Below are 24,613 nucleotides of genomic sequence, written 5' to 3' on the forward strand. Positions count from 1 at the left end.
GCTCTTTTTCTAAGCTCCCAGGTCGGACGCTTGGCTCTTTTCGTCGATGCCATGTGTCCCTTCCCTGGCACAAACACTGCACCTTCCAGGTCACGTCCGCGCACCCCCCAGCTTCTGAACCGTGGACATGAGTAGCAAGTGGACAAAACATGGAAGTGCCAATGTCAGTAGAAGGGTGCAGCCAGGTTTCAAAGATAAACATTTGCCCCTCCGCTCCCCCGTGAAGGTGGCTGTGTTCTACCCTCTCCCCAGGGAATTTGGAAAGAACGGATGCTCTGGGACGCATTTAGGGAAAAACATGCGTGTCTGGGAGCGGGAAGCAGGGACAAGGGGAGTCAGGGGTCAGGGGAGACTTCTGCGGTCGGAACAAAGGAAGCAGGAAGATGCATCGCCGTGCCCTGAGCCTGGGCTCAAAGCATCGTGACTCAGGTGACCCGAAGTGGCACACGCCAGACCCACGTGGGGAAGCCCCAGAGGGACACAGCCTTCACGCCTGTGTCTTTGCACGTAGACCAGAGGATTCGTGGAAGATGCCTCACGCGTCCCACCTTCCTGTGGGCGGAAGACACAGGTGCTCGCTCTGTGCTGGCTTTGGAGAGCAGGGGCGATGGGGTTTGGTACCCGGGTGGGCAGTTCCGCAGGCGAGCGGGACCCAGGCCCCTCCCAGACTCCCTGGCATCTTTCCTTTTTCTTCTTCTTCTTTTTTAAAAAATTTTTTGAGGGAGGCAATTAAGTTTATTTATTTATTTAGTGGAGGGACTGGGGACTGAACCCAGGACCTCATGCCTGCTAAGCATGCGCTCTACCACTGAGCTCTACCCTCCTCACCCTTTTCTTCTCCTTTTTTCAATTTTTTTTTTAAATTGAAGTTATTGAGGTACAGTGGGTGTGCAATGCTACATAAGTTTCAGGTGTGCAACATAGTGATTCACAGTTTATAAAGACAACACTTCGTTTATAGTTACTATAAACTCCTGGCTCTATTCCCTGTGTTGTACAATGTATCCTTGTAGGTTATTTATTTTACACCTAATAATTTGTTCCTCTTCCTCCCCTGCCCCTGTCCTGCCCTCCCCGCTTCCCTCTCCCCACTGGTCACCACTAGTTTCTTCTCTGTATCTGTCGCTCTGTTTCTCTTTTGTGACATTTGCTAGTTTGCTTTATTTTTTTCGGTTCCACCTGTAAGTGGGATCAGCCAGCCTTCGTCTTTCTCCGTCCGACTCACGTCACTTAGCACGATGGCCTGCAGCTCCGTCCAGGTTCCTGCGTCCGTGGCAGCTTTCCGGCGATGCTGAGTGAAGGAGGGTCCGCACACCTGGTTCGCCTCCCCGGGTACAAGGCAGGGGGAGGGTTAACTGACCTGGTGAGCATCGTCTGTGTGTACTGACCACTGCCTTTTTTTAAAAAGGCTGTTCATCATTTTTTTTTTTTTTTGCATTCATTTTGATCTTTTTCGACGTTGCACTAACATCGCACAGCTCCTGACGTGGCCATGGGGACTGACTGCTATTGTGTCGTGTACAAACGTGCTGGCAATCAGATTTCCTTTTGGTTTCAAAACAACACCGTATCTTGTGTTCTTCACGGTCCTGGAACAACCCACATCTTGTGTCCGTCGATGGCACTTGGCCAACACCGGTTGACATCTTACCTTTCTTAATATCACATTTACAAACACGTATCCGTGATTCCTGATGTAGCATTTACACGTCAATCTGTAGCTTCTTTGCAGGGATTTTTTTTTTTAAATCTTCCCTTTTAATTTAGTTAAAAAGAAAGAAACCATCCATAAACACGAACTGGTCAAATGGAAATTGTAAAATGTTCTCGCTTGCTAGAAGAGGGTTTAATTCCAATAAGCACTTTTTTTTTTTTAAAGTGTAGTATCATTTCCTTGTTTTAAAAAAAAAGTCTGTGGTTGTCATGACTGAGTTTTGAAATCTCTTGTGGGGTCTACTGTGTCCCCCAGCCGCCCTTACCCCCCAAAGATACCCTGAAATCCTAACCCCAGTATCTCAGAAGGGGACCTTATTTGGGAACAGGGTCTTGGCCGATGCAATCAGGTTTCAGACATTGAAAGAAGCCAGACCCGAAAGGCCGCATGGGTACGTGGTTCAGTTTATACAGAATGCCCAGAACTGGCCAGTCCGCAGACACAGAAGGCAGATCCATGGTCACCAGGGGCTGGGGGAGAGGAGGGAGGAGTGACCGTTTGATGGATACAGGGGCTCCTGTTTTGGGAGGGGTGATGAAATGCTCTGGAACTGGACAGAGGTGGTGGCTGCACAGTGTGGTGAACACACAAGCTGCCCCTGAATTGTCTGTTTTATGATAGTTCAAGCAGCAGGGGAGGAAGGTTGGGGCACTCTCAGAACCTCTGTCTCTTTCTCTCTGTGTGTATGTGTGTCTTTTACTCTCTCTCCCGCTCCCCAAATTCTGACAACGCAATGTGTCACCAGACAGTGCCAAGTGTCCCCTGGTGGGGCTGCAGGAACAAAGCCCATCCCAGCTGAGAAGCGTGGGACTAGGTCTAGCAACGCAGAGAACCGAGTCCCCCGTGTGCACCCCGAGGCCCTCCGCCCTCCCTGCCCCGCATTGCCCACGGCTGCGACCACGCCCGCGCGGCTGGGTGTTCCTTCTCTGCCTGCCACCCCTGCCCGCTGCCCGGGCCCGCCTTCTCTCAGGCCACCGCTGCCCACGCGTCCACCTGCTTTCTGCAACACAGCTCCTCCGTCCAGCCCCAAATGCACCCAAGATGCCGAGATGCCACCACACCGGCTGGGGGCTTTTCCAACAGTCGCCGTCCCCTTTTTCCACCACGAAGAGTCCAGAACCTGGTACGCAGACCCCCCCCCCGTCTCGCACCCGGGGTGGCATACGCTTGGAGCTTGTTGGATACAGTGCAAGCGAGAAGCAGCCTGTGGCAGCTTCCAGGAGCCTCTTCGGAACGGCCGGCTCTGGGCCACATGTTCTTCTTCGAAACCTCCAACCTCCCTTGGAGTAAAACAAAAATAATTCTGAATTCTGACGGTTTGACCTCTCTTCTTTCTCAATTCTGTTTTTAATTTCAGCAGAACCTTCTGGAAGATGCTCGGATCCCAGGAGTTGCCCCAAAGAAGGTCGTTTCAGGCATCATGCAAAGGGAACCATTTTTTTTCCCCCCAAACCCTTCAGCCTTATTCAAGTCGGACACCAGCATGAGACATGGGCCCCGCCGGAATCTGTCTCCTGGTTTACGTTTATTGCAACACCTTATACACTAATAGTAATTACGTTCTGATCATCGCTTGAGAGAAATGCTTTCACATATGTTCTTGAAGCCTCAAAACATTGCTGTGCAACACATCTCACTGCTAACGTTTCCAAGGAGGAAGCAATTTAAAGCATCGAGGTTCTCCAAGGTAGGATTCCAATCATACCACTTGGCTTGCAACAAATAACCTTCATTTAATCATTAAAAAAAAAAATGGGGATGAGCTTTCCTCACTCTGTGACAAACACACCACCTCATCGAATGCGATTCAAAGCTCTTCTTTGAGATCTAAACACACACGCGCATAAAGAAGCACTTTATTTAATAAAGCATATCGAAAGTCAAACAAAGAAAAACAAAAATTACCTTTTTTTTTCTCCCAAACCACTGAAACAGAACTAAAAGGACGACTGCAAACACACGCACACACACACTCCTTTCCTTGCAAAGAAATGTGCTCCCATTAGCTGGAAGAACGTCTGATTATACATAATTACACAGTGATTAGGTTTGCAATGGCACTTTTATTATGTGTTGCATTAGATGGTTAGCATAATTACAGCAACCCGTTTCAAACTGTTATTAAAACCACGTAATCGCTCGACGGGGCTGGGTGACAGCACAGAGCTGACGCTCTCTGGAACACATAGATGCTAAATAAAGCCTCCCCCAGCCCATCGAAAGTTCACTCCAAACACAGCGATTTCAGAATGAAGCAACTGCTTAAGCATCGAAATGCAGCTCAGAGGAGCCTTTCCTGGTAAAACCTAGAATAGGAAAGGAAAAAGAAAAAAAAAAAAAAAAAAAAAAAGACGAAATCGGCAGATGGAAGAGACTTCTGTGTGAGGATTTTTAACGCGTGCTGGGTTGGAAATGGGCAAGTTGTCAGTGATCAGAGGTGTGATTGGATTGAAGGCTATTTGAGGAAAAATACAGAAAGGGAGCGATGCAGATGAACTTTTGTGTTTCCTGGTCAGGAAATACATCGGAAACAGGTTGCGGTCAGCAGAATTCTCAGGCGGCCTCAGTTGTGGGGTGAACGAAGGCCCCCCAAAAATGTATGTCCACCCAGAACCTGCCAAAGGGACCGTATCTGGAAACAGGGTCTCTGCAGATGGGATGACGTGAAGGACCTGAGAGGAGGTCCTCCTGGAGGAGGTGACTCTACATCCAAGGACAGTGTCCTCAGAAGAGACAGAAGAGGAGAGACAGACACAGAGGAGACGCCACGTGGAGACGGAGGCAGAGACGGGAGGGAGGCGGCCACCAGCCCAGGGATGAACGCCTGGAACCCCCAGAAGCTGGAAGAGGCAGGAGGGACCCTCCCCTGGAGCCTCGGGAGGGAGCGCGGCCCTGGGACACCTTGACCTCAGACGTCTGGTCTCTAGGACTCGGGGATTCATGTTGTTTGAAGCCCCGCAGTTTGGGGTCATTTGGTGTGGCCACCCCAGAAAATGAACAGAATAGCGCTGTGTCCTCACCAGCCGGTCTACGAGAAGCAGAGGCCAGAATTCCACCTTCTGCAGGATGGGTAGTCAACTAAAAAGTCGCAAGGTTTGTTTACACAGTGTTCTCACCCCGAATTCCCCGTCCCTGGGGCTAAGGGTGTCCTGCTACCTACGCAGGCAGGGAGGGCACCTTTCATAGCGGAGATTTATGGGCCGCTTTCAGACAGACAGACAGGAAGGTCAGAGAGTCCTTCTTGCACGGGCTGTTTCTTAAGTAACTCTAATTCAAAATCATCTGTATGCCGTTGAGGCCTTTTTGGGGGGGGACCTGCCTTGGGTCCCAGCACCCCTAAGGACAGAGAGGGGAATTGGTCCCGTCCTTAAGAAAGCCATGGCTCTCACACGTCACAATCCCGGAGGCCACCAAGACCTACTTTATCCACATCACTTCCTCACGTAATTAATTCTCTTCTAATTCTGTAAGGAATGGGCTCCCCGGCCAGAAGAGTCGGGTGCCCGCAAGTGTCCACGGCCCCCGAGGCTGCACCCCAGGGGAAGAAGCCACGGGGGACACGGGCACCCAAGCAGAAACGTGGGGTCCAGCCGGGGAACGAAAAAATCTTGCCAGCCGTATCAGTGCACAAAGGATGCTGCGGCCATCAAGGCATCAGCTGCCACCACCTTTGCCCACAGCGAGAGGGCGGGACTCAGGGTGCGGACAAGCAGGCAGCCCGGCCTCTGCAGCCGCCCCCGGTGGGGCCCCCTGAGGGAGCTCAGATGTGGACGAACAGGACCCTGGCCCCGGAGAGCTGGGTGCACATCAAAGGAGTGATTTCAGTGAGCCCAGACCTTTGCACCTTCCCGTGCACGGAAAAGCGCCAAATCCCTTACCGTGAGATGTCTGGCTTTCTTGCATTAACAGTCATCTTCTGATGTTCCCACTACCTGGCCTTTGTTGCAAAAACTCCTGTACATCCTGGCTTCTCCCCTGCCTCTTTGGGACAGCCTCGTAGAGCATCTGAGAGGCTGTGCGCCGGGCTCAAGCCCTCAGGAAATCCGTCGAATGAGACATAACTCTCAACTTTTAGGTTCTGCCGTTTATTTCAGTCCACAGGCCCAGCAGAACCCAGGTGAGCCCAGCCAAGAGCAGGCTTGGATTTCCAAGTCTGGTGATGTCACAGGCAGCAAAATGAAATGTCATCTGTGGGGGAATAAACCACGTGCAACTTCTCTGTGCTCACAGTTCTTGAATAAACGCTGTGTTTTAAGAGCTTCTTGTCCAGAGAGAGAAAATGTTTGTGCAATTTTCTCTACCACTTGCCAGGGAACAAAGCCAACATATGAATCCTAAAATGCCTTTTGAATGGACCATACAAAAATACTTCACATTTTCATTCATCAGTATACACACTGTTTTTTGTTTTTGTTTTTTTTTTTTGGCTTGATTTGTTGGAAACATTTCACTCCGCTCCAATACCCAAAATATATTTTAGGAAAATGCATGCGGGTTTGGTCCTGCAATGTGGCTAAGCGCACCTGGAGCAGACCTCACGACTGTATCTCTTTATGTAGAAACAGAAGATCACACGTCTTGGTGGGATCACAGGATATTTAGAAATGATGGAACGGACACTTCTGTGCCAGGCGTCTCAGGGAAACGCAGGGGGATGAACACTAAACTCAGAGTTAACATTACGACTCACTTCAAATCCACGTCCTTAAGTCAAGGAAGGACTATTAATTTCAGTTGCTAAGTCTACACTCAGGAAAAACAGCCACGTCTCACCCACGTCTTCGTAAGAGTCGACTTAAACAGTGCAGGCTGAACGATACATTGTTTTATATCTTTAAAATACGTTATTACAATTATCCACATAGTAGCTTGTAAGCTTTGTTTTTGTTCTGAAGGCTATGTCTAAACAAAATATTAAATGGATACAGGCAGTGACATGTCCTCGTTCATAGAGCTTGGGGCTGCTTTATCCATTTGTTTGTTGGTTGGGTTTTGGTCCATGTGTTAAAAGGACCTCCAGTTCAATAAAAGACAAATGAGAGACATTCATGACTAAATGTTCCCATCTGAGTCACCCTGAGATAAGCAATTAACATTGGGAACGACAAGGTCTACGGACACAAACCATCTCCACCCCCAGAAACCGGGCAGCAGTCTGTTTAGAGCCCAGCGAAGTCGCGTTAGACGGACAAGATCAGAACTCCAGTGAAAAAACTCAGGACGAACACGGTTCTTTTTTCCATGTTTCCTGCAAGTCCCGATCGCTCGGTATCAAACAAGACACACAAAAACCAAACAGTGTTGATGTGTCCACGGATACCTTCAGGGTGATCAGCTCAAACATTTTAAATATTTTTAAATGTAATCATCACCCGGCTTGCACCTAGCCTTAAGCTGTTCATTTATAACAAAGGAAGTTCACCATGGAGGCAAGATTTATTTGGGGGGTTTTGTGACGTTGGAAAGAGACACTGTCATTCTAAGTGAAGGAAGCCAGAAAGAGAAAGAAAAATCCCATATGATATTGTTAATATGTGGAACCTAAAAAAAAAAAAAAAAAGGACACAAATGAATTACTTATTATTTATAACCTGGTTGACTGATTTCTCGAATATGTGTCAGCACATTTATGACTGGATTACCAACTTCTGTTAATTCTTATTTTGGGGTTGGCTTTATTCCCTTGATAACCATGCAAGTTTAGAAAGCCAAAGTTCTAAACTGTTCTTGGAGACAATGAATAGTACATATATGTAAGTTTTAAAACGGTTTTTTCTCTCAATGAGTTGTTCTTTCTAGAATGAACTTTGTTTACCCCTCCCCCCCCCCAAAAAAAACTGACATGATTTAAAAGTCTCAAGAAAATTAAAAAAAAAAAAGGGAAGAAAAGTAAGAGGACTTTGGAGATTTTTTGAAGCTGTTCTTTCCAGAGAAAAGACGCTACGGGTGATGTCTCCTCGAAGATGCGATCTAGTTTTTGCTTTAGTCCTGCGACCTTATAGAGAACTAACAAAATGAGCTTGAGAGAGACTGAGAATTAGCAAGTGAATGTTTCTCCTAATTCTCCGAGGATGCTTTGCAAATGGAAGTAATTCACATGTAGGCAATGGTGGGATGATGCTACCCAAGGGGCTGCAAACAAACATAGGTTTAAAAAAAAAAAAGAACTTCTTTTCCTTAGAGAACTTCTACAACTTAAAAAAAAAATAAAAGCAACATTGAATTAATTAAGTCTGATTTCTGCGTTGGGCACAGGTAATTGGGGGGAGGTATTCAGGCTTCCTTATGTTTTAATGAATTTTTTATTTTAGTTTTTAGTGGACGGACGGGGGGTTGAACCCAGGACCTTGTGGATGCTAACCACATGCTCTACTGCTGAGCTATGCACCCCAACCCTTGATTTAGGCATTGGATTTCTTGCTGCATGATGTTTCTATAAAAATATAATTTCAGCTTCCCTGAATGGAATTTGTTTCAAATTTGAGAACTTCACAAAGCGTGTGGGTTTGAGGTTTTGCCTACACACTGTGATTATGACTTAGTTGACTGACTAAGCTCCTCAGAGGACAGACACCTGGATGTGAGCTACGTATGTAGGATTATTTTTTCTTTCAAGGTTAAATGGAGACAAGTCAAGATAAGGAGGGTTTTGTTTAAATGAAAATTGTAGCCAAATTAAAAAAGATAAATTTGGGACTTTCTCTCTGTATATAATTTGTCTACTATATATGAAAAGTGTCTAATATGTAATTCTATATATCTATCATCTATGTAACTATTCATCCATCCATCCATCTAATCTATCTATCCATCATGTCTGTCTATCTATCCATCCATCCATCTAATCTGTCTATCTATGTATCTATCTATCTACCCGTCTATCCATGTATCTCCCTAAACCTATATACACACACCCACATATAAAAATTATATCTGTGATCTGTGTTGAATACCAACAATACATTGTGCTAAGCCAGTGGTTCTCAACCAGCAGCAATGCCCTCTCTTTCCAGGAGACACTTGGCAACGTCTGGGACCTTTTTGGTTGTCACAATTGGGGCTGCGGCCTCATTCCTGGCATCTGGTGGGTGGGGAGACCAGGACGGCTGCTCGACACCCAACAGTGCACAGGACAGTCCCCACTACAGCAAAGAATCACCTGGCCCAAACACCCTTGGTGCCAGGGTTGAAGAACTCTGGGCTAGAGGTTAGTGGGGAAGTATTCAGCGGGCCGCATTGAACGTGCACAGCAGGGAACGGTGCCCACGGAGCGACGGGCAGGACGACACAGATGCTGGAGGAGGATCTGAGTCGTGCCCATCTCCCTGGGGCTGCCGCCACCGGCCACCTGGCTAGTGCCCTGCCAGCATGTCTCTGCAGGCAGGGTCTCGCTCTCCCGGTCAGTGGCATGCCGCATTCACGGAGTCGAGCATGACTCTGAGCACTACATGCAAATAATCCACAAAGTCCCTAGACAATTTTTAATGAATTTTGAATAAATTGTGTATTTTCTTTTAGAGTGTTTTTTTTTTAATGAGGGGGAAAGTGGATGAGCCAGGGCTTAAAAAATTTTTTTTCATTGAAGTGGAGTTGATATATCATATTTTATAAGCTACAGGTGTACAGTAGAGTGATTCACAATTTGTAAAGATTATGCTCCATTTATGGTTATCGTAAAATATGGGCTGTGCTCCCCGTGTGGTACAATGTATCCTCGTAGCTTATTTACTTTCTACGTAGTGGTTTGTACCTCTGACTCCCCTCCCCCTGTCTTGCCCTCCCTCTTCCCTCTCCCCAGTGGTCCCCACTAGCTTGTTCTCTGTTCTCTGTGAGTCTGCTTCTGTTTTCTTACATTCACTAGTTTGTCGTATCTGCTTAGATTCCACCTATAAGAGATATCACGCGCTATTTGTCTTTCTCTGTCTGACTTATTTCGCTTAGCATGATGCCCTCCACATCCATCGAGCTTGTTGCAAATGGTAAACTTTTGTTCTGATTTTATGGCAGGATAAAAACTTCAAAAAAAAAAAAAAACAAACAACTTTCTTGAACCTCCCAAACCTCAAAACATGTCTCGTTTACCCTTCAAGATTGAAAACCTTCAGATGGCTTTTGAGTGCAAACGAAAGCAGGAAGTGTTAGGGGTGGAGTTGGGTGTTGGTGGCCAGAGTGTGACAAGTCGGGGTGACGATATTAAGGAAGGGGTATCAGATGAACGTCCTTCGGGCTTCAGTGGTACGTGACAGCTGCTCCAACGCACTGCAGAGCAGTCAGAGTACTTCAAATGGGTCACGTCTCCTTTTTCCACCATCCCTGAGAAACACGCGTCCTAAGGATGCTGCAGCTGATTGCATTTTCCAGAGACGACCTGACATCTCCCACCCACAGGTCCTTACCTCGCCGGGCCTCCATTAAGAAGTGGAGTCCAAGCCCCTCCCCTTGCAGTTGAGATAAACCTACTACATCTCACCCATCTTGGTCTGCTCGGGCCGCCATAACAATGCATCATGGACGGGGGGGTGGAGGGGGTGGCTTAAACATCACACATTTATTCCTCCCGGTCCTGGAGGCTGGAATCTGAGACCCAGGTGTCAGCAGGGCTGGTGTCTCCTGAGCCCTCTCCCCTTGGTGTGTGGACGGCTGTCTCCTCCCTGCGTCCTCCCGTGGGCGTCTCTCTGTGTGTGTCTGGGTCCTCATCTCCTCTTCTTTATAAGGACCCCCCTTCTATAGGATCAGGACCCACCTAGTGACCTCATTTTACCTTCATCCCCTCTTTCAAGACCCCATCTCTTAATACAAGCACATTCTGAGATGCTAGGGGTTAGGACACCAAGATATAAATTTTGCAGGAACACAGTTCAGTCCACAACATCACAGAACCTGATGGAAGGGACGCTTCCAAGACGAGATTAGGAAACCCCGGGTGGCCTCCTCCCGTTTCCTCAGGGATGCCCCCTGGTGGAAACCAGCCCCCAGGCCACATGGAGGTGGTCCCCAGGACAGCCCCTGCCGAGCCGTCTTCAAGTCATCGCGTTCCAGCTCTCGATGGGGTGACCTCTGAATGCTCATTCCAAAATAGGACCGGCTCGGGGACGAGGGAGGGATAAATTGGGCGTTTGGGATGAGCAGATGCACACTACTGTATATAAAACAGATAAACAACAAGGACCTACTGTACAGCACAGGGAACTATACCCAATATTCGTATAATAAACCATAATGAAAAGCAATACATTATGTATAACTGAATCACTATGCTGTACGCCAGAAACTAACACCACATTGTAAATCGACTCTACCTCAATTAAAAAATAATATAAGTAAACGTTGAGAAAACCAAAAACAAAAATAGGACTCGCTCTATCTACATATGGGACTAACCTCATGGCAGCTCATGAAAAACCCGAGGGTCAGTGGGAAGACAGAGGGCACCACTCGTACACTTTCGTGTCTATTCATGACGGGGGGGAGGGGGGGGGAGGAATCCAGCCCTTTCCTACATTCGACTTTTCTGGCCGCCTTCCCTTGAATGTCCCCAGGCTGGTGTGGCACCGGGTGGCAGCCAGCTGTGGGAGCACACGCGTGAGCCTGCCTTGCGAGCAACGGCTCCCTGGGGCCCCAGCTCACCGCAGCCCCACGGCCACCCCACAGCCACCGCGATGCAGGGAACAATGACATGCCGCGCCGCTGGTCGTGAGCCCTGACGGCGACGCTGCTGGTGTCCTCTGGGTCTCCGCCCACGGCAGACACAGTCCTACAAAGAACTCTGAGAGCAAGAAAATCGGTAACACTAGCTCCAAAGGGAGGTCGGAGTTTTGAAACTGTTCATTTTTTTTTTTTTTTGGAAATTTAAATTTTTCATTGAAGTTTACGAGCTGCAGCATATTATAGAATTTACAGGTATACAATATAGTGAGTCACAGTTTTTAAAGGTTAGAGTCCATTTGTGGTTACTATAAAATATTGGCTGTAAGCCCCATGCAGGACAGTATGTCCTTGTAGCTTATTTATTTTGTCCATAGTAGTTCGTACCTCCTAACCTCCTTCCCCTGCCCTCTCCCCACTGGCCACCACTAGGCTGCTCTCTAGATCCGTCAATCTGCTTCTATTTTCTTATATTCGTGTGTATTTTTCAGGTCCCATATATATGTCATATTGTACAGTATTTGTCTTTCTCTGTGTGGCTTATTTCATTTAGCATAATGTGCTCCAAATCCATCCATGTGGCTGCAAATGGCATGATTTCATTCTTTTTCCTGGCTGAGTAGTACTCCATTCTATAAATACACCACATCTTCTTTATCCAGTCATCTGCTGATGGACAGTTAGGTTGCTTCCACATCTTGGCTGTTGTAAATAATGCTACTAAGAACATGGGGGTGTGTGTGTATATTTTCAGGCTAGTATTTCCTTTTTTTTTTTTCCAGTTATATGCCAGGAGTGGAATTGCTGGGTCATATGGTAGTTCCATTTTCAGTTTTTTGAGAAACCTCCATCCTGTTTTCCACAGCGGCTGCACCAATTTACATTCCCACCAACAGTGCACCTGCCAACTGAAGCCATCATTCTGCGACAAGTGCATGCTTCATGGGTGGGCTGGATCCCGGAACATTCCTGCACCATCAGCCTGGGTTGTGACACCTTGGCAGACCGCCCCCCAGCCCCCCGGCACCCCCCCCCTATCATTTTGCCCTGACAGCAACGTGAGCCCTGACAGCGACATCCTGAACACTGATGGCCAGCTTGGGGGTGCCTGCGAGGATGCGTCTGTCCTTAACAGGAAGCGGCTCAACCCATTTCATCAAATTCTCACACGGATCTAAAGTAAGACAAGCTGATGTGCTGGATGTCTGGGGCTGCTGAAACAAAGTGCCCCAAAGAGCGGGGACTGAAGGCACCAGAAATGTATTGTCCCATTGTTCTGGAGACCAGAAGTCCAGAGTCACGGTGTGGGCAGGGCTGGCTCCTTCCAGAGCCTCTGAGGGAGGTCTTTTTCAGCCTCTCTCCTCTCCCAGTGTCTGCTGGCAGCCAGCAGCTCTGCTGGTCCTGTGTTTGTAGGGACATCACTCCCGTCTCTGCTTCCTTCTAACCAATGCTTTCTCCTCTGTGTGCGTTTCTTCACCCCCCCCCCCCCACCGTTTTCATATAAGGACATGCATCCATGCATCACTGAATCTAAGGCCCACGTGTTTCATCCAGGATAATCTCATTTCAAGGTCCTTAATCACATTCGCAAAGACCGCTTTTCCAAATAAGTTCCCACTGATAGGTTCCAAGAAGACATACCATTTTTTAGGGGGAGGGGAGTGGCGTCACTATTTAACCCAAGATCTGAACCTCATGTCCATCAACTTTATAAAGACATGCTAGAATCTCAACCTTTTGGGCAAAGATTGTTGAACCCCCTGCCGGGAATTCACATTCATCCAGATACCTCCATATTCCTCAGTGGTAACACATTAGAAATATGAGATTAATAAACATTTTCTAGTACATTGTACAATGTAGATCCACATCCTCCAGTCGTAGTGGCTTCATGGTCTGCAATAAAATGCCCCGTCTGCCCCCACGGAAGGCTGGATCCATTGACGGGTGCATCACCCTCCAAGCCACACATCTCCATCCCTTGAACACTCCTGTGACTCTTCTGGAAATCTGGAAGCCTTCTCACTGTCTCCGGACAAACCCATAGCCACTCCTCGCTTTTCACAGCTTAGGGTCCATGTCTGATGTTCAGTGAACTCCAGCTCTGTGTACATCCGTTCAGCAGATTAAATTTCACTTCTAAATTGTTTTCTTTTTTTCATTCTGTACTCCTCAGGGATCTCACACCACAGAACACCCTCCACCCACGAAGGTCTCTGTCTCTCCGTATTTTTAACTTCAAGCTTATCGGGAGCCCTCGCCTCATGTTCCTTCTCGCCTAAGAGGGCAGCCACGGATTCAGGAAAATTCAAAACAAATGATACCAAACCCCTGTCTTGTCCTAAAGTTCCACTGTTTAGTATGCAAACACATTGTCTTGTTGGTGGCGGCGCCGGCCCCAGACACACACCATCTACGCGTGCTGAATACTTCCTGTTGTTCATTTTACCATGTGGACGTATCTTTGCTGTTAAGTCCACAGATGAGGTAAGGCTGGCCTCTTTGCTTTCTGAACATAGGCGGAAACTTTTTGTTCTTTCAACGTCCATCAGATGGCAAGTTTGTGGGCTCATTTTGGATACTTCTGGCATTGCCTGTTTTTATTCAAGTGTACCCACATTTTGTAAGAATGTGCTGACTCACAGTTCTTGTGCTGCATGGTCATGCCCTTCACTGAGACCTACCCCTTCTGCAACTTTCCCACAAAACAAAACAAAAAACACCATCGCCCTTTCCACTTCTCTCTGTCCTTCCCAGGGCTGTGCTGCACCTGCTCCCTCCTGCACAGAAGGCTTTAGACGCACGGACATCTTCCACTATTCAATAGGGTCTCCGTATTCCTCGGGGTGTTAGTCTGAACAATTGTAACAATGACCTGCATGACATGTTGTTACCTCAGTGACAGAGTCCACCCGGTGGGAAGGCTGTCCCCCACCAGGAGCTGAGTTTTCCTAGTTCCAGGTGGGTCTTCATATGCCATTCTTTGGGGCTCTGCTTCCTTATTTTGCCCAGCTGTTTTGGGGAGGGGGGCGCTCTCAAAACAAAACCCTCGACCCCCTCCAGACCCAGTGCCTACAGGATCTTCACTCCTACACTGGACAGACAGAGGATTCCAGAATCCCATCAGTTCTGCAGAAATCTCATACCTCCCAGTGTCAACAGCACAAACACTGCCCGGTTGCAAAGTGGCAAACCCCCCTGGTGCCTGCAAAGCTCCCCCACGTTCTTTACCTCTCCCGCCCCAGATCCAAATCCTGGTAAAACAAAGTTAGCTGCGTTGCTGTCTTTCCCAAGAGCAGAGCTGAGTCTTATCTTACCAACCAGCCACGTCTTTTCCTTAGAAGGACATGGACTGCACGGTTTCGTTTCCTCTCTGTGGGTGTTTTCCTTCCCTCCCATATCTCAAGGCATCTTAACAATAAGAAGCGTTCTTATGAATTCAAAAATAAACAGTAATTAGCGGCATGAGGTATTCACAGCCCATCATTTGGGGGCTCACGTGGGTTGGTCTAATTATACCCAAGAAACCATAAAAAAAAATTAAAGTGGGAAATCTCTAACTCCACTGAATACAGAGTATATGGTTTTCTACCATGTCTTTATTTTAGGTGTCTTTTTGGTTCTGTTTTATTTTTGCCTCCATCGTCTTCATGGATACAGACTGAACTGTAGGAACAACAAAAGTGGTCCTAATTATGTGTCTACATGTAGTTTGTAGTCTCCCCTCCCCCCCCCCTTTTTAAACTAAGACAGTCCGTCATCTCTGTTGGGCATTAATAATACTGTTACTATCTCTCTGTCTATAAAAAAAAAAGTATGACTGCACCAGTTGTCTGGAAATAATACTCTTCGACCTGTTTTTCCAATGACAATGGCACTTCTCCTGTTTCATCACCATGCTGGGACCTCATGGACTTTATGACCCTTGGACATGGCCGGAAACTGGACCGCACGTACCTTCAGAACCTGGCAGCTCTCATGATTCCTTTATTTTAAAAAATTATGATAACACAGCATCGCCTGGGAGGAAACAAACTGAATAGAAGAGGATGAGCTGAAAAGAGTGAATGTTTCATCTGCCCTGGGTAACGCCCGCCACGGCCCCGAATCAATGCCCCTCTTTATAGGAAAGCCTTGCTTTGCGGACCCACTCAGGATTTTCAACGACTTCAGAATCAGTGCTGCTACACCTGCTTTCTTGGCTTTTCCATTTGCATGGACTATCCTTTTTTCCATCCTCTTATTCTCACAGTCTGTATGTGTCCTTCTCCCTAAAGTGGGTCTCCTGTATGCAGCATATTGAAGGTACTTGCTTCATTATCCAGTCTGCCACTCTGTGTCTTTTGATTGGAGCATTTAGTCCATTGACATTTACAGTAATTAATGACAAATGTGTGTTTACTGCCATTTTGAACTTAGTTTTTGCAGTTGATTTGGTATTTCCTCTTCGCTCCTTTCTTCTTCCTTTTGTGGTTTTATAATCTTCCTTTGTCTTATCTTGGATTTTATTTAGTTTTTGTGACTCAACTGTCAGTTTCTGGCTTGTGGTTACCCTTTTTTGTAAGTCTATTAGCCCATTACTATTATTGTATTAAACAGATAGTAATATAAGCTCAAACTCAACGACTTCGGAATCACCGTTGCTTTTACATGACACAAACAGACCTTACACTCTAAGTTGTCCCTTATCAATATTACCTGGAGATCTTTCCAACAATCATGTGCAGAGGTCATCCTTGTTTACTTCTTCAAACGGTTGTAAAGTTATGCATCCATTTATTTCTTTTACTGAAGTAGAGTTGATTTACAACACTGTCAGTTTCAAGTGTGCAACAAAGTGATTCAATTATATATTATTTTTTCATATTATTTTCCATTATAGGTTATTAAAAGATATTGGAGTTCCCTGTGCTCTACAGTAGGACCTTGTTGTTTATCTGTTTTATGTACAGTAGTGTGTATCTGCTCATGCCAAACTCCTATTTTATCCCTTCCTCTCCCTTCCCCTTTTGGTAGCCATAAGTTTGTTTTCTATGTCTGTGAGTCTCTTTCTGTTTTGTAAATAAGTTCATTTGTGCCATTTTTTTAGATTCCACATATAAGTGATACCATGTGATATTTCTCTTTCTCTGTCTGACTGACTTCACTTAGTATGATCATCTGTAGGTCCATCCATGTTGCTGCACATGATTTTATTTCACTCTTTCTATTTTTTTAAGTGGACTATTCCTTAGAGGAGAGCTAACAGTAAAAATCAACAGAACGTACACATGGTTCTGATGTACCCTTTCTAGCTGTGCACCCAGCTTCCCCCATGATTAACATCCTGCATTTATCACAACAAGTGACTCAATATTGACACATCATCATGACCCACAGTCCTTGGTCTACATGATGGTCCACTCCTGGTGCTGTACATTCTGTGGGTTTAGAGGAAGGTTCCACGTCGTATAATTATGACAGTCTCTCACCGTGTCACAGCTTCAGTGCCCCAGCCTTCATTAATTCATGACACCCCCATCATGTCTCTCTGCATAACTCCAGCAGCCTTCTGCTGGGAATCTCAGCTGTCAATATGCACCAGAGTCCCCTGAGGGAATGACAGAAATATCTACGCCTGGGTCCCCATTCCTTGAGACTAGATTCAGTTGGGCTGTGGTGAAGCCCGGGTACACGCAGAGTTTTCTAAAGCTCCAGCTGGTTCTAACCACTGCTGTAGGTCCTCGAATCTTATTCTCAACTCAGCAGGCAGAGGAACCCTTTTAAAATCGAAATTCGACAGTAACTCTGCATTTTGCTCAGAGTTAGGGTTGCCAAATAAAATGACGAAGGAGGCTGATTGAATGGTAATTTCAGATCAATCGCAAATGACTTTTTAGACTAAGCAGGTTTCAAATATTGAATGGGACTGACTTACACTATAAAAAAAATTATTCGTGGTTTATCTGAAATTCAAATTCAACTCAGCATTTAGTGTTACTATGCCCCAAAGATTGGATGGGACATATTTAGAATAAAATAATGATTCAGTGTTTATCTGAAATTCTCATTCAACTGAACGTTTCCTGTAAGTCCCACATATTTTATGGACATACTTTTACTGTTTATCTGAGATTACAATTCATCCAGGCGTTAAGTATAAGTAAATCCAAAGATTGCATGGAACATGCTGACACTAAAATTCAAATTCAGCTGGGTGCTCAGTCTAAGTACATCCCAAATATTGCACGGGGCATCCTTACACTAAAACAATAGTTTGTTGTTTGTCTGAAATTCAAATTTAAGTGAGTGTCCTGCTTTTTTATCTATTCAGTCTGGCAACCCAACCCGGAGTAAGAAGCAAAATCCTTTCGAGGTCCTCCCGGACCGCACCCTAGCCCTGCTGCACCCCCCAGCCACGCCAGCCACGCCGTCCCCGCCACCTCCCCACACACCTGAAGGTCACGCCTTCCCTGCGTCTACTTAAATTCCACCCCTCCTGGGGGACCTAATATATGTACATACAGATATGTGTATAGACATATATAATCACAGAGATAAACACATGCATATATTCTGTAACATAAACTGCTAATATATACTTACAGACATGGGACTATGTAATTATGAACATGGGTAATGACCACACGCTGTGGTACGCTCTCCCGCCTCTGGTCCTCCCACGTTGTTATTCCTCGTTTAGTGCCCAGTACTTTACATCCTCTTAACAATTCTGAGTGCGGGTTGTCCACCCCCCTCCATGCAATCTGAGTCCATGGGTCCCAGGGTTTTCTCTGCTTTATCCAAATACCCCTATGTCGGGTGCCTGGCACTCGGCGGGAGGTGGGGGGGACTCCATCAGCACCCCCTTGGCGGACAGACTTGCAATTTCAAAGTCTGCTGGAATGGACCGTTTTCCCCCAACACCTCCACGCACCTGGGTACCAGTCCCAAAGCCACTGCAGCGGGAGCTGGAAAGCGGGAGGATTTCCACAGTGCCTTGCCGATGATCCGCTGTAAAGTCTGCACCCCTTGTAGGGTGGGGCAGTGCCTGTGGTCCCCAAACCAGGCTCCGTGGGGTGCTGCATTGTTAGAGGTTGTTACAGGATATTGGATATAGTTTTCCGTGCTACGTATTAGGACCTTGTTTATCTATTTTATAGATACGTGTTTAGTCTTTTTATTGAAGTACAGCCAGTTACAATGTGTCTGTTCCCAGTGTACAGTGCAGTGTCCCAGTCACCCACACACAGACAGACGCTTCTTGTCATATTGTTTCAATCTCTTGCTTCCCTCGCCAGCACCAAACAACTTTAAAAAACAAACAAACAAAGAACCCTGGCTTTATCATGAGACAAGCTAGTGGCCACCTCGTCACGAGAATTTCAGATTTTCTGAGTCTCGTCTCCACATGGGTTCTTCCAGATCCACGGTGGCTTCGCTTTGCCAGATCCCCACACACGCCTCGGAGGGGGGGACAAGGGTGCCTTCGTCACCCGTGAAGGAGAAATTACCGCCGCAGCCGCCATCCTCCAAGGTCGGGGCTTGTGTTTCTTATTTCGTCACATCTTCTTTCTGTTTTCAAACTTCCTCCTTGGACCGATAAGGACTGGTGACTGCAACAATCTGTATTTCTCAGGTAAGAATTACCAAGTGTTTTCTTACTTCCCTCCAGGGAGTTAAGATAAACTCAGACCTCAGCAAGGTCTACGATAATTCTAACCTAATCCATCACTTTATAAAAACAAACAAACAAAAAAAGCAAAACAAAAAAACCCCACCAGGTTTCCAAATCTCTCAATCCGTGTCTCCTGCAAAATCTTTTAGGGCATGCTCTGAAGTCTGTGTCCTCATTACAAGAACGTCTGTGGAACATTGGGAAAAAAAAAATAGGAAAGAATATCCTAATCCAGATGTCACCTTTTGGGGACATCTTCCTCCCTTTTGGGCAATGTCATCTTGTTATACAATGAAGACCAGAGTGTGTTATAAAATTTGGACGACTGCTTATAATCCTTGCAATTTAGGCACAATGCTCCCATTTCGTTGACTATTTATGAAAAGTTTGAAAATTCCCTTCCATGAACAGACCTGCTTAGAAGTACACGTTCCCTGATTTTTCGGATGTTGAAAGTTATCTCTATGGATTCCTCTGTGATAAAAACTGCTCTGACTCACGGGTGTCATTGTCCGATAGGGTCATTACAACAGAGTGTCACGGACTGCTGGGCTTAAACAACAGACATTTGTCCCTCTCGGTCCCGGAGGCTGGCATCTGAGACCAGGCGTGAGCAGGGCTGGTGTCTCCTTGGTGTGTAGACGGCCGTGTCCTCCCTGTGTCCTCCCGTGGCCGTCCCTCTGTGTGCGTCTGGGTCCTCATCTCCTCTTCTTAGAAGGACCCCATTCCTGTGGGATCAGGACCCACCTAGTGACCTCATTTTACCTTCATCTCCAAACACAGCCCCATTCTGAGGTCCTGGGGGTTGGGACGTCAACATCTGAATTTGTGCGAGGCGGGGAAGCACATTTCATCCCATGACCCCGGGTAATTTTGCCCATGAAGCATTCAATAGTCCCCAAAACTCAATTCTGAAAAATAAATTTCGAGATAAAGAATTACAGGACCAAAGTATTTGATTGTTTCTAACACCGTAACGTTACAATGCTCTCATCAGCATGGGACATTTCATCTTTATGCTGTCAGGCTGATTTGAAAAAAAAACTAAAAGGCCCAAAACTCCGTCACATTTGGTCTCAGTCCCATTTCTTTGATTATTAGTTAGCAGAAAGATTTTTTTTTTCTCCCTGTGTGAAATCCCCATGGCTGTGCCCTTTTCTGATGCGCTCTGCTTGCTTGCTGTAAATGCGTTTCTATTTTGATTATAACTCCATTAACGTTCTTACATTTTTCGGTCGGCAGCTCTGGTCACCCGTTAATCCTATGACTCTGCCTCTCTCCACTTTAGAATGTCCTCCTATGATCAGCCAGGGATTTGCAAACCTTCTGCAGTACTTTCTTCTAGCCTTGTTTGATGTTTGATTTTTACCCCTCTCTTGATTTATTTTTTAAAAATTCATCTTATTTTTATCAAAAACTAAAAAAAAAATTATACAATATTTAGATGTTGTGATTTTCCATTGAGAGTTATTATAAAAGACTGGCTATCTTCCCTGTGTTGATATATATTTTTCCTCTCTTTAAATCGAATCCTCCTGAAATTTGAGTTTTCTTTCATGGTCACATCTCTTGTGCTTCTTTTTAACAGCATATGAGGTGAATGTGTTAAGCAGTTTTTAACCTGACATAGGTCACAGCTGACGCTAGAATATTATTTCTTACGTCCAGAGACACGCATGATGGGATTTGATACAATATTAGTCATGTTACTTTGCAGTACTTGGAGTTCCCGGGACGTTCCAGAGACCAGCAGGTGAGCTTTAGCTCCCTTTTAAGAGCGTGAACACTGACCCAGGTGATCAGGTGTAATTTTGGAGATTCTAGGTCCTCACACTGTGCACTGACTCATTGACACTCACGTGCTCAGACTGCAGGTATGAATGGAAACCCCGCTGACATAATTTGGAACAGAACTACGCATGTCTTTCATGAAATCCCTCTTCAGTCATCACAGTTACTAACCTGCTTACTTTCTAACCATCCCTGTGATCCCTTGGGCAAAACGTAACCTTTAAAGTCCAAGTTCAGAAATTCCATTAAACAGCAACCACAGGGGCGCAGAATATGAACTTCTCTTTCAGATGAAGGATGTCTCTTTCTGGCATCTGGGTTCACGTTTCCGGCAGCATTATCCACCTGTGTTCCCTCAGGACCACAGCTTAGATCCTCCGTGAACCCCTCTGGCATCTGAGAACTAAAAACTTCCCTGCCGACCTTGGGTGAGGAACAAAATCCACATCTTCTAATGACAGGCTGGTCTAGCCCAGACAATGTTATATTTGCAACGCTTACCTCTAGGGTTTGCTTTGAAATCTCTTAAGAAAAGCCTCGGAGTAAACAGACACACGTAAAAACATTGTTTTTAGAAGTCAGCACGCCATACGTGAATAAGAGCAGGCTGACAGCCAAACATTCTCGTACTTTTACAGATTTTCAAACTTCCACTTGTAGAGAAGGTGGCTGAGGGTTCTGTTTGATTTTAGTGACGGAGGATTGACTGACTTAACCTAAACAGGCAAATATTTAACCACCTGGCATTCCACGTTGGATGCGTTCACGGCTCTAAGCCCATTTGGGAATTCACGACCTTCCCAGCCAGGGCACCGTGTGTGATACCCCCATGGTGAAAACGTCCTTTCTGTCAGCAGAGACGGCATCGCCAGGTCAGCTTCAAGGAGCATGAACACGTATGTTGGGTCCAACACCTGTTCAACAAGTGAAGTGGATGGGGGGTTCTGCTTTGCATGAGATAGCTCTCGAGAGCCAGGAGCCAAAACACAGCCCTGCGGATGCTTGCAGACATGGGGATGCAGCTGGGCAAGCTTTGGATTACTGTGGGGGTCCTCATCAGAATGTAAAATAACTTTCACCACCTTTGATCAATCTTGATGGACCTGGTTCCATCCGTGGAGGTGTAAGTGCGCAGGATTGTAACAGAACACAGCCAACTAGCTGGGTTATCATGAACTCCTAACACACTGAACCAACGCACGCCCAGCACAGGGCTGTCCGCGACCAGGGAGAAGTAAGAAACGGGATCCCAAAGCTACCAACAACGGTGAGCACTTACAAATCCTTGAATCACTCCTCGCCGGGAAAATGTTCATTGGTGACGAAGGAAGATAGCCAGGCGCCCAGAAGTGGCTTTGCAACAGCTTACCTGAGAAATGGGGACGAGGTGACGGAGCACGGGGAGTGACCCGGGCTGCTCCCGCTGCGCGACTGGCCTCAGCTGAATGAGGGTAAAATCCAGCCGCTGAAACCGGAAACCGTGTTCCTGTGCCTAAACTCGCCTCTGAATTAGAGCACAGAATAGAACATGTTAGAACATATATTCCAGGATGCGTTAGAACAGAATCAATCATAGAGCATGTCATATCTAATATTATATACAAATTGTAGAGTCTGAGGCAGCCGAATATTTCTTTTGGAATATATATATATATATATTAGGACATGCAATAACACATATTATAATATATATATCACAGAACAGATTAGAATGTATGTGATATAAATAATACCTAATATTATATATAAAGTCTGAAGGCAGCTGAACATTTCCCTTGAAATATATGTATTAGAACATATAATAAAACATATTAGAATATACACCACAGAATAGATTAGATCTATAATATTTAGTAGTTATATATATATATACACATTGTAAAGCCTGTGAAGGCAGGAAAACACTTATTTTAGAATATATTAGTACATTAGAATATACTGGCATGTAATATGTATAATTTACATATAAATTGTAAAGGTTGTAAAAACAACGTATTGTTTATTTTTCATTTATTTTTTAGCACTTGGAACACATTTATTGATTTATTTTTTAACATAAGAGTCTACGGCTTTATTAATAAAAAATAAAATTTTCAACTACTTTCAGTTTTCAGCTTTATATTATTTACCTTGTGGAGTACATAGCAAAATCCTGCCTAAACAGACCTACAGACTGACACTGATTTCTCTGAACATAATCATTTCGGAAGAATGCGTCTTCCTAGTTTATTGGCAGTGGTAAAATATATGTGTCCCTCAGTTATTATAAACGTATTATTGTTTATTTTAACTCAGAATAGATACACGCCTCCTACACACACATACAAATACACATTAACAATTTTATACATACGTGTTTTGTATGTTTGTTTTGGCAGGGGGTAATTAAGCTTATTTATTTTTAATGGGGGCACTGAGGATTGAACCCAGGACCTTGTGCATGCCAGGCAGGCTTTCTAGCGCTGAGCTATACCCTGCCCCACCACGCATACATATTTTAAAAGAAGTGTCCAGCTGTCTTCACGGACCACCATTTTTACCTCTGCTCTATTAACACCACTACCCCTGCTGGGGCATTGAATTTATAGCCCATTCTAGGTCCAGGCAGAAATTACTCTTTCCGCATAACAGAGTTCAGTATCCGTCCCCCCCACCGCCCCACCACAACCAAATGCGCATCCTAAAGACGGTGATCACCCTATCATGCCTCGCTTGCAGAGATTTTTTCCTCTTTTTTTTTTGCCTTTCAAGTCATACGCCGTGGTTTTCCGAAGAATTTTTACGGTCGTCCCAGATGAAAGCTGCTTTTGTTCTGCAAGGTGTTGCGAAACCCTCCCAGGATATTTATAGGAACAGGTAGGTCTGTGGGCACGCTCAGGGCGGCAGAGGAAGGGTCAGATCAACCCTGAAATCCAGAGTTTAACTCTGAAAGTTTGTTACTCTTTTTTCTTTTTTTTCCTTCTCTGGCTGCCCTTAGAAGGGACAGGCATGCCTTTCATTGGGTGTGAAACCGGAGCCTCGACCCGCGGCCCTCAATGAGCCAGCAGGACCGCGGTCACCTGGCTGACTCCGCGCGGAGAGGGCGCGCGCTCCGCGGGGAGGCGCGCACGGGCCCCGCGCGGACCGCCTCGGTCGCCCCGAGGCCCTCGGCGGGGCAGGGCCCGGTGGCCTGAGCGCGGGGGACCAGTCCTTGTTCTTCCCAGGCGCTCAGGCGACGCCGTCCGCTCCTGGAGCGCATTTTTCGCATTCCAGCTCAAGATTCGGCAACCGGCAGAGAGCAGGCGTCAGGCCCGAGGGGTTGGGAGTGGAGGGGGGGAGTGTGGAGGAAAGCCACCCACCTTGTGCGGAGGAGAGCTGGGGCGAGGCTGGCAGCTCGGGGCCAGAAAACCACACCCAGAGCCGGTTCTGATTTCCTGTTCCTCCCACCAGCCCCCGCCCCTCCCAATTAGCCAAGCGAGGCAGGCCGGGCCTGGTCTCCGTAAAACGCGTCCGTGCCGAAGTTGACCTCACGCGGCCTGACCTCTGCGACAGAATGCGCCCCCCACCCCGCCCCGCCCCGCGGACTCAGAGGCCGGACACCCCCTTCGAAAGGCGGAATAGCTGGAATCCCGCCGAACAGGGGGGTAGGCACCGTGCCCTCTCGCTTCTCAGACTGGGCTCCGCGGACCGGCTGCACGGATAGTACTCGGGATCGTTCAGAAAAGCAGCTTCCAGGCGCTCCTGGCCGGGCCTGCGAGGTCCAAGCTGCATGTGACCAGATTCTCCCCGGGAAAAGGTGACCAGATAAAATACAGGACGTCTAGATA

The 24,613-nt window shown here is 46.4% G+C and overlaps 1 long non-coding RNA gene across 1 annotated transcript; it reads right to left on the bottom strand.

The window, feature by feature from the left end:
• Positions 1-15,362: 15,362 nt before the first annotated feature.
• On the bottom strand, positions 15,363-24,200 carry LOC105097367 (uncharacterized). Its single transcript, XR_837922.3, has 3 exons — positions 24,146-24,200; positions 22,177-22,311; positions 15,363-19,927 (listed from the first exon to the last, which is right to left on the bottom strand). It is a non-coding gene; the product is annotated as an uncharacterized LOC105097367 (long non-coding RNA).
• Between the last annotated feature and the right edge of the window lie 413 nt (positions 24,201-24,613).

This window comes from Camelus dromedarius, chromosome Y (assembly GCF_036321535.1).
Source record: "Camelus dromedarius isolate mCamDro1 chromosome Y, mCamDro1.pat, whole genome shotgun sequence".
Taxonomy (NCBI): domain Eukaryota; kingdom Metazoa; phylum Chordata; class Mammalia; order Artiodactyla; family Camelidae; genus Camelus; species Camelus dromedarius.